We start from the raw sequence: 11007 nt of genomic DNA, 5'->3' as shown, positions 1-11007 counted from the left end.
ACAAAACCCCAACGGGTATTTTTGACAAAAACCTGAGCGGAACGAGCTAGCGACAATATAAATAATTCAAATTTTGAACACATATTTAAAGAAATTTTTATGACATTCATATCATAGTAGTTTCAGTCTCTCCAGTTCTTTTTTTTTTTGAAAGCTAGCCCGGTCTTTGACTTTCAAAAGTCGTTCTACGTTAAATCTGGGATCGAAAATTATGCCGTCCAATGTTTTTACGCGCGAAACGACAACGTATGCCATGCCGAGAGCGAATTCGTTCGTTTATTCCCATTCGACCGAAATCCCATTCGACCGAAAGAATTTTAAAATGTAGCCCAATTGGCGGGGTGATTTGGTATTTTATTTATAAGGTATGTACTATCGAAGATCCATGTTTAGGTTAAGTTAGGTTAGGTTAGGTTAGGTTAGGTTAGGTTAGAGTTGGTTAAGTTTACTATTTCAGTTTTGGTTCAGTTACTTTTCTTGACTAGGTGAAGAAAAAATAGCAATTTGTATCTTTCTTTTTATTAAGACGGAATAAATAATTATTATTGATGTATAAATACCCTCCTTTATTAGCTATCCGCTCCATTGCAAACGACTTCAGTAACTAAATTGAAAACATAGCAAAAGCCAATTTATATAGCAGCGTTCGGTCGAATGGGACACATAAAAACCGCACGTTTCGGCGGAATTCGGTCGAATGGGACACCACAAAAACCGCCTTCGGTCGAATGGGATTTCGGTCGAATGGGACTAAAGCAATTCGTTGGGTCCGAGATCAACAACTGCTTGCTCAAGTGTTAAGCCCTGGGAACGATGAATGCTGATTGCGTAAGCAAGTTGCAGTGGGAATTGCTTACGAGTACAAGTGGCCGACCCCTTTTTAAACGAAACGGTGTCTGGTGGGATCGGTATCAGATTGTTGTATAACGACGGACCTGAGTATGTATGTTGGAAAATTAACAAGCACACAAAGTGGCAACTCGTTTAAATACTCGCGAGTATCGGTGGAAATATAGATAATATCAATGACTTTGCCTATAGTACCATTGCCAGTTTCCCTATCTCTCAATAAAAAAAACCCTCGAAGGGATTCCCCTCATCAATTACTGTTTTCGAGATATTGCGAAATTTCTGCGAATTATCAGAGCCGCCACCCCCCTCCACTTCTCTACAAAACGTTACCGTACAACTCGCTCCTATCCCCGCTGAGCGCCCCCCCCCTCTACCCTCTCGCTCTCTCTCTCTCTCGCAACCCGTGGCTCATACAATTCCTCTTTCTCTTCCGCCCCCCTCCTTTGAAACTTACTAACGGACGACCGTTCCTATCCCCGTCTAGCACCCCCCTACCCCCTCGCTTTCTCTCTCGCAACCCGTGGCTCATACCATGCCTCTTTATCTTGCGCCCCCCCCACTCCTTTGAAACTTACTAACGGACGGACGGACGAACGGACAAAACATTCCCATTGAACTCGCTGCTAAGAGAGCTACGCTCGCTACGCTCAATTATATTTAACCAATTTAAAGTAATTAACTTTGATAGAATTTAGTGACAATGTTGGAAGATTGTTACCAGCTAATTTTCAATGCCCCTTCTATCAAAAATATATATATAAAAAACATGTTTTTTATATATATTTTTTTGATAGAAATGGCATTGAAAATTTTTGCTTCTACCGCTTTTGATCGTACTAAATGCTATGAGAATGATGATGATGAAAGCTTGGAAAGCTCGTTATGTTCTAATTGCTCTTTGCATATTTTGGATTATGATAAATTTATCGGTGATGAGAACAATTTATTTTCACCATCAGATTCAGGTAAAGTAAATGTTTCGTGAAAATAGAACCCAGTATATTAATCAGTAGCGTAGCCAGGATTTGGTTTCGGGGAGGGCACACAATGAAAAAAAGTAAAACAAAAAATAAAAAAATTGTACATACAACCATACGTTTCGGGGGGGCACGTGCCCCCCCCCCCCCCCGGCTACGCCACTGATATTAATATTTTGTTGACAACAGACGATAGCGTCGAGAACTCATCGAAGAAAAGGAATACTGAAGTTATTGAATCTGGTAACATATTTAACTTAAATCCCTAAAGCAATTTCAATAGGGCCAGGATGTTGAATAGAAGGCCCATTGCCTCCCACAAAATGCCTACTACATATATAAGTATTTTCATTGATATTTGAAATATTACATTCTGGTCTGGCTTCCTGAAGCCAAGCTAACCATCTTTTACAGGTATTAGGATTTGAAATTGGCTTTGCAAATGGAATAAACTTTACCCCAGCCATATGATCTTTGTAATAAAAGCGATAATCATTTCCACAACGTGGATAGGCACACCGTTTTACGCCCATTTTGATAAATATTTTAATACCTAACTTTAAATACTAATAATAATTAGTTACTCATCCATAATTTCTAATAATTGTTAAGCAAAGACTCCTGAAAACGGAATACTCCTTAAACCTAACCGCTGTTTTATTTCGAACGCAGAGAGTAGAACCCGTAACAAACGGAAGCCAAATTAGAAGAACTTCCTTGAAAAACAAGTCGTCACGTAGGGTTACCCACCTCCCTCTTTATGCGTATTGGCAGGCGTGGCGAAATGTACGCGGGAAGGTAGAGTGATATATCCAGGTAGAGACTATTATTAATCCAAGATTCAATCGTGGTCAGTACCTCAGTGGCTCTGGAGCTTCCTGGTTAAATGTCGGAAATAATAAGTACTGTAAACGACCTTTTTCATATTGTTTTTTAGCCATTTATGTATATCACCTAATTTTTCGTTAAATTGTTTATAGGCTTTCAAACTGTAAACAAGTTTTCAATAGAAAGGTATTGGCCTACAAAAATAATAATTTCATCAATCGCGATTGCACACCCTTGGCAATTTTTCCCCCGTGTATCGGTAAAATCAGGACTTCCGGTCGTTGACAATTCTGGCCACCAGGGTACGTCTGGAACAAATATTGTACCTCAGAGAACTATCCCTGTAAGGTTATTTAATCCATGCCACATGTTATCGCTTTAAACCACGATGACAATGGACTCTTACAGATTAAAAATTATAACTTTACAAATTCATGTCTTACAATTAACCGAAATTATCTTCTTTTTATGAACGTTTGAAGAGTGTATAAGCGATGCGATACCAAACGAAGTACAATTGGACCTGACGCCATTCTATAGACAGTTAACATTATCCGAGTGACAGAAGTCAGGGCAAACGAGTGAAACTAGTTGTATCACGGTCTCGACGAGCCTGTTCAATTCAAGAGGGGGGGGAGGAGAGTTATCGGGTCGGGAGGGGGGAGGGGGTGAGCGAGGTATGGAAGGGTAAAGCAGCGTAATATAACGTATCAAAGACCTTTTCAAAGGGGTGTCAAGATAGATGGCGCGTCAGTCTCTCTCCACTTCTATCCTTCGAAGAGAGAGACAGAGAGAAGGGCGACTAGCGTACTTTTAACATCAATTCCGGATCGAAAATATTGCAGATTCATCCGTAAATATCGCGATTTAAAGAAAAAGACGCCGAAAATCCACCAAAGTCTTGAAGGTGGGGTGACGGGCGAGATTTTGGAAGTTTTTAACTGTTTCCTATTGCTTTTATTCCTCTCCATTTAACGCGAGTGGAACTCCCCCCTCGGCGTTTCCCTAATGTTTTAAGTAGGCCTAATATCGAAAAATCTCTCCTCCGTTCGATAAGCCCGCCCATTTTCTAGGGTTAGCGTAACTGGAAGCGCGCCATTTATAAGTTCAAAGTTCAAATTATCAACTATAGAATAATTGTTTCGGGTTACCTCAAATAGATGGCGACACCATCATCGTATCTGCACGACCTAAATAGATTTAACCGGGAAATCATTGGTGGACCATTCGAGGCTTACTATGACGGTTGAAAATATTTTAGGCTCATATTATTTTGCATATCACGATTACTGTCGTAATTTTACTCACAATTGTCAGTATCAGCGTTGTCAACCGTACTATAATTATAACTCATTTAATGATATTACTTTACGATTTTCTCTATACTATAATTTCAAACGCGTTCTAGCTAGATGGTTTCTTTTTGCCTGTTCTCGGACTAAACTGTACTCTTTTTACCCTAAAACATTTTATTAACCTGTTCCGGGGATGACAATTACTCCGCGCCATAAACTATCCGCTTGTTCCGGAGTATTAGGGCCACTCTTTTTAAGGAGGTGTAAAGAGAGTTAATCGGATTTTGTCGTCTGCTAGCCAGAATTTATCTGCTAAAAGGCCACAGGCAGCCATTTTAAAAAAAAAATTTACTCCGACTCAAACTATAATTCGCCCCCACAGAGTCGGAGTAAAATGACGTCATAGCCTTATTCCTCTTACCTTACACCGAAATCCCAGAACAAACGAAAAGAAACCACCTAGTACAGTACACTTTTGTGAAAATTTCATTATATTTCCAATAAATAAAGAAATTTTAGAAAGCTGCTTTCTGTTTTCCTTTCTATTAACAAAACAACGCAGTTTCCAGTCTGTAAGCTAAGCTTTGTACCTTCTTAGACTCGCAAATATGGCTAATCAAAACGTGTCGTAGGAACGAAATAGGCCATGAAACCTGTAAGTTGCGCCAAAATAAATTGCCAAGAAGTAATATTTCCGAGAGCCAGGAACCGCAAGTTATGGTTTATATAGTGCTTGTGGAAATAATGGAAACTTTATACCTGTAAACAGATCTAACGTCGTTTTTTACCAAGCCTTAATATGTCAAAAACAAACTACCTGGTTTAAAGGGACGCCATGGGGAACGCTTGTTGCTGCCGTAAAGGTGATAAATTTCCATTATTTTAACAAGCACTATATAAACAGTGCCTTGCAGGTTCTGACTCTCGGAAATATTACTTCTTGTCGATTTCCTGGGAGGATGATTAATTGAAACGTCTATTCGATAATTTTTGGGCTTCGATACTATAATTTAAGTTTTGGGACCTGGCAACGCTGCTCAGTAGGCTTTGAATTTTTCAGCATAGTTACTGAACTAGACGTAGACGTGCATTTTCTGTGGTAATTTTGGTGTAAACGCGAATTAATATTTATGGAGTAGTTTTCACCTGACCAAGGTAGGTACCAAAGTTGGGCACTATCATATCTTTTGATTGTTTTGGTACTTGATATGATAGGGAATCAAATTTAATACTATCAAAATATCATTTTTGATAGTGATCTATCATCGATTTTAAACTTCTAAATGATTTATTGAGTTGAAATCTCGGTAATGGCTTTAGTTTTTTGATAGATTTGACGAAAATTTACCCGAAAATTTATAGATTTTCACTTGAAAGGAGTACTTATCCTAGTTTAAAAAATTACGAAAAAAATGATGCGACCTGCGTTTTTGGGATAAATATTGAAATTTTGAAATATGTTTTTCACGCCATCTCTTAGTAAAAATTTCAAAATTTGATAGTTACGATATGAAAAGCTAAAGTTTTTATAGAAAAATTTATTCCTGTACTATAAAAATTTTAAAATTATCTTCTATAAAATTTATTTGACGATTTTTGATAGTTTGATTTGAAAGATTTAATTTAATTTTAAAAAGAGTTGAAGCATGCAGAAAAGGCGAGAAAAGGGCATATATTAAGGATGATGATGATGTGAACCATGTGACTGTTTTTTTTTTTAACTTCAAACCGTTTCCTCCCTTCTCAAAGTGGGGGGATGAAGGAAGAGAGGGGAGGGTTACACGGATTTCTTTATGTCTCGCTGCAAACGTGAAAAGGCCGTGAGGTGAGTCAACTGAGGGGGTATTATCACGTGACGGTTAAAGGCCAATGGGACGTTTCGAAAGTTCTATCGAAAGTTTTAGTTTTGGATTTGTTTTTGATTTATAGAATGTTTGCATCGCATTTTTACTTATTACCTGATTTACCTCATAATTATCGTTTTATTAACTGGAAGAGGCTGGGGCGGTACAATGTCAAACTCCACGTGAAAGCTATTGAGCCTATTGTGATATATATCTACTAAACAAAGCATTTGTGATTATCATTATTTCGCAAACGAGGAATAAAATTGATTGTTTTGAAAAAAATTATTTAATTATTTCGCTGTATATTATTTTATTTGATAAAATTTTAAAAATAATAGTATTGATTCGGTTAATAAATAACATTGTATTGGTATGATTGATTTGATAGGCTAGATTATAACATATTTCATTGATGAGTTTGATTTGATAGGATTACAAAAAAAAATATTTTTATTGGGGATATGATTTACAGCTTTTTATCTGTAAAAAAATTGATATGAGAGAAAAATTTATATGTAGAATGCAAAAAAATATATAATTGATAGTTACCAATAAGTCATTAAGGAAAAAATTGATACTGATACGATCGTAAATTTTCAACTACTAACTTTACGCGAGTAAATTTATATATAGACACAAAATCTCGGAAATTTTATTTATTCATTGAGAGTTTACCGCCATCTATTGAATCTAAATCGCAAAAAAATCTATTCTTTAAATATTTGAAATAAAAAAAAATGAGAGAAAATTGATAGCATCGCCATCTACTATATTAGGAAAAAAATTATCTGGAAAAGTGTGCCCAACTTTGGTAGGTACCACCTTAGGCGACTTTTAAAGCCTTTAGTTCGTGACGGGGAAACCTAGACCATGACGACCGCTGAATGTCTTCCAACCGTCATTTTAGGACGTTTTCAGATTTGGTAAGTTTTCCTTAAGCAGTTCTTCCAAAACCGTAAAATTATGGGAAAAAACGACGTTTGAGAAGCTCCTGACAAGAATGTATTTATTTATACTCAGGGAGATTATTTTTAGCGTTTCTCCAATCCCACCCGTTGGGGCCCCCGGTATGCTCCTCCGCTTTAATAAAATCAAATAATACTGCAATCTCATTGGTTCTTAAAAATTACGTTTTTCGACACGATTAACGCTGCTGCGAAGACGCAAAAAATTAGACCGCCTCCTTTTTTACACCCCCCCCCCCTTAGCGTGACGGGGTTAGGGGCTCAACGTGTCCGTCGATAGTCTCGACATATTCATTCTCCCTGAGTATAAATAAATACATTCTTGCTCCTGATTAAGTTAGATTTAAATTAATCAACAAAATTTTGCTTTTGAGACTTACGCTATGGCATTATGGTTGTTATTTAAACAATTCTGCAAAACAAAAAAAATTAAGCGCCATCTATTGAATCTTGTTGGTATTAAAAATTTATAGAATAGGTGGCGCCCCACTTTTTTATAGCAAAAGTACAAAGGTACATTCGGAAACTATCTAGCGGCAACACAGTTGGTAAGGCGTAATACGTATTTTCAAAATTATTGGCCGCAGAAGAAAAGATGGGCTATCCAGAAAATAGATTTATGAAACACCGAATCGGTCTGTCACTTAAGTTCTCTGATAATTTAAAACGTTCTTAACGATGCTGGTTACGCTTAAAATCACGTACAGAGATATTGCCAACTCTTATTCGAGGCAAGGCTTACCGTCGAATTTAACGTAATACCGCGCTGATTGCCAGCGAAAACCTCGATTGCAAACCACACCCGTTCTTCCTTAGTGTATACTTTTCTGATTTAACCCTCCGCAATTTTCTAAACCCTAAAGGAACGTTGTAGTGGGGATTTGGTACGATAGATGGCGCACCTTGGTCTATAGGGCGACGGGCCAACGGACACGATAGAGAGGAAAGAGCGAGGAATCAGTTTAGCCTTTTAATGAATTGACGAAAACGTTCGGTGGTCAGCTGATATTGGACATTGAGCGATGACTGGGCCACCGCCAGAAGGCGCAGCTCTCTCTCTCTCATGATCCCTTTGACTCTTAAAAAGAGTCTCTCCGCCACTGAATATCTTGGCCGAGGGAAAGCGTCCACTGGCCCATTCCGGCCTCTCTCTCTCCGCTCTGGGTCTGTCTCTCTTATCGGATTTTCTGGTTAGCCAACATCGCGATTCTTGCGTTGCCCGGATCAAGACGAAGGACAACTGGCCGCCCGCGCTAGATCCCACCCACCACGACAAACCAACCTGCCACTGCACCGACAATCCGATTCTTCGCGTCTCCATCCGCGGATGCAAACAAGAGGACGACACCAACACTCTATCTTCTTTACGCTCCTAAACCGTTGAAAGATCGTCCACTAGCACGAGCTACGACTTGTTATTAACGTAACTAGCGCCAGTTACCCCTTACCAGGTGGCAGAAATAGGAAATTAGCTGATCCCAACATAAATATGGAACTTTACACTGCCTACTTAATAGATATTGGGAATGACAAATTCATCCCTTAACCGATGAATACAAAGTTTTGAGTTGTTTGTTTACATAAACCCTAACAATTCATCAACAATTACAATATATTCGCGTCCGGTACAACGGAAAAAATATGTGGTGTTCGTCCTTAAAAACAAACTTCGTCATAGACGGACAGACTGGGAGAGGTATTTGATAAGGTGGCGTGGTCGACCGAGGCCCGTTAAAATTAAGACTCGGTCAGGGCGCGTTGTCAAGATAGAGTGCGCGCGGCGGCTATTGTTTCGTCCTTTCCAGCGACTAGCGCGTGATGGATCGACGCCTATCTCGGATGATGTTGCCAGAACCGAGACGACCCAATCTTTCTCCTCCGAAATCCCACCATCCCCTTCTTCTCGTCCTCAGAGCTGGAGAGGGATTCTTAGAGGCAAAAAGATAAAAAAAAATATCGCCCGGAGAAAATAAACCCATCGGCCCATTCGAGCTTCCAGTTCTCTCCGACAGGGGGCATCGCGTGGAGAGTAAGCGGGCCCCATTCGTTTCTCGACGGGCGGGGGGAGATTACTCTGGTCAAACCGCAGAATGGAGGAGAGAGATGGCGAGTAGTAGGCTTAAATAGGCATTATGGGCCCCCCGACACAGCCACTATATTCTCTCCCAAAAGAGAGCCATTTCTTATTCCGCCGAATCCAGCTTAGATCTACAACCTAAAAACCCGGAGAGTCTCTAAGCTCTCCTTAGAAAAGTGCCTCTAAGAACAGAGCCCGTCTCGAAACGACGCAAAATTACTTGAAGTGTATATTCTCTATTCTTAAAAGGCTTCTTAGAAGCGTTTCAACTTCAATAATTTCATTAAAACTAAGAATTCATTTAAGTACCAAGAATATGGAGCCTATGGTTCGTAAGTTCGTCTGCATTTTAATCGCGAAACGTAAATATAGATGGCGATAGTCTGCGTGAAAGCGTCTCAAGAAAAATCGTAGCGGACGGACAAAGCTTGCGGGTATTGGGTTAGAATCACAACAGCTCTATATTTTCAGGTACAAAATTCATTACTGTTACTACACTAATTGAAACCAACGCAAATTAAACCGACCAAAGCATATTGTCCGCGTAAAAGTATAATCTGAAGACGTAGTCGGAAAGGCAAGACTTATCCCAGTCAAACTAAAAGACAATTAGGTTTAAGTAAAACTAACGAAACACATAAGAGAGCGTGCTTTTTATGGCGAAGAAATGGCGACAGATTTTTATAGAGGAGGTGAGTCGGGGACGCCAGTCTTTGTTTACGCGCAGCAAGAAGGGGGTGGGGGATCTCCGTCGTCTGCTAAGTCGTTAGGATAGATGCCCGAGCCCATTAAGGCCCACGCTGATATAGTGGCCGCGGAAGGTGTAGGCCTTGGCGCGGAGTACGAGGGAGAGGTACGTCAGCTGCGCCTGCCGGTGGCTCCCTCCGGCGGTGAGGACGAGCAGTTAACGAGATAATAACGGGTGACTTTACTATCGCTTTTTTGTGTCGCAGATTCGGTCACCATTACGTAGACAGAAGACATCTTCGGCACAGACAGAAGTGGCCCTTTCTGCGGGAAAAAAAAATAGGGGGAGCTCTTTCGCTCATCAGAAAGGCGTGATCGTCACGCGCCCTGGTTGGGAGGAGCTGAACTACGCCCCCTTACCAACTGCTAGATGTTATTACGTGTTATTTTTTTGGGGAGAATTCCGATGTTTTTCCAGACATTGCTTTGACAACGACGGGCTCGGACGGAAGGCTCGACACTATATCTTTGATAACTTATAGATGGCGCCAGGGGCGCTATTTTCGCCGCGTTATTAGATTCAAGTACTTCTACCCCGAATTAGTAAATTAAGTTTATTTTTAATACAGTAGTTGTTGATAGAAATATCAAATATCTATCGTCAGAAGTACATAAAATCTGTCTTACATTCGGAAAAATATGGTTTATCAATAAGTTAATAACCCCACACGGTTTATTTTTTACCATTTAGAGAGTAATAGACTCTGTAAATTTTGAGCCGTGATGCGGTGTGGAAAGCGCTCGTCGAGCCTGCGAAGGTACATGTTTCAATTTAATGGTGTAGACTGATACTTCTGTCGTAAGAAATATATTATACGCTTCTGATATAGGTAAAATTTCTACACTTTTGTTTTTAATTTATTATCACTCGGTAGATAAAGGGAGTATTTATGGTGGATCAGATAATTGCAAAATCTGCCGCTAGGTATAACAGAAGCCTGGGCTATTTGGCGCAAGTTACGTTAAAAAACTAAATTGTATCGCGTGTTAGCGTAAGAAATTTACGATATAAACTGCTCCGAACGTTAAATGGATTTAAAATAACTAAACACAAAAACCGTATAATTATATAAAACCTTTTAAAATAATTTCAAAGCGAAGAAATGAAGAAAAAAATTTGCTATTGGCACGCTGATATCGGGCAATTACTTTTACATTCACGAATCGCTTTCAACCCGGCATAAATCAGGTTATAAATTGCGATCCAAAATAATTTGGAAACAAGACAAATTACAGGCCTACTTCCAATCCAAGCTAGCCCGCGCCCCCCGTAGAAAGAAATATAAAATCTGGGAAATAAAAGCCCCCGTAGCTTAGGAAATGAAAGGTCGATTTTAGTCCCTTTCATTAAAACCAAAGACATTAAGGGCGTCGACAATCGTGTCGCGAAGAAAGCGTCGTCTGCTACGAACCCTGTCG

Source organism: Leiobunum rupestre, chromosome 4, assembly GCF_980474605.1.
Source record: "Leiobunum rupestre chromosome 4, qqLeiRupe1.1.hap1, whole genome shotgun sequence".
In the NCBI taxonomy this organism is placed as follows: domain Eukaryota; kingdom Metazoa; phylum Arthropoda; class Arachnida; order Opiliones; family Sclerosomatidae; genus Leiobunum; species Leiobunum rupestre.
This window is presented reverse-complemented; position numbering follows the sequence as displayed.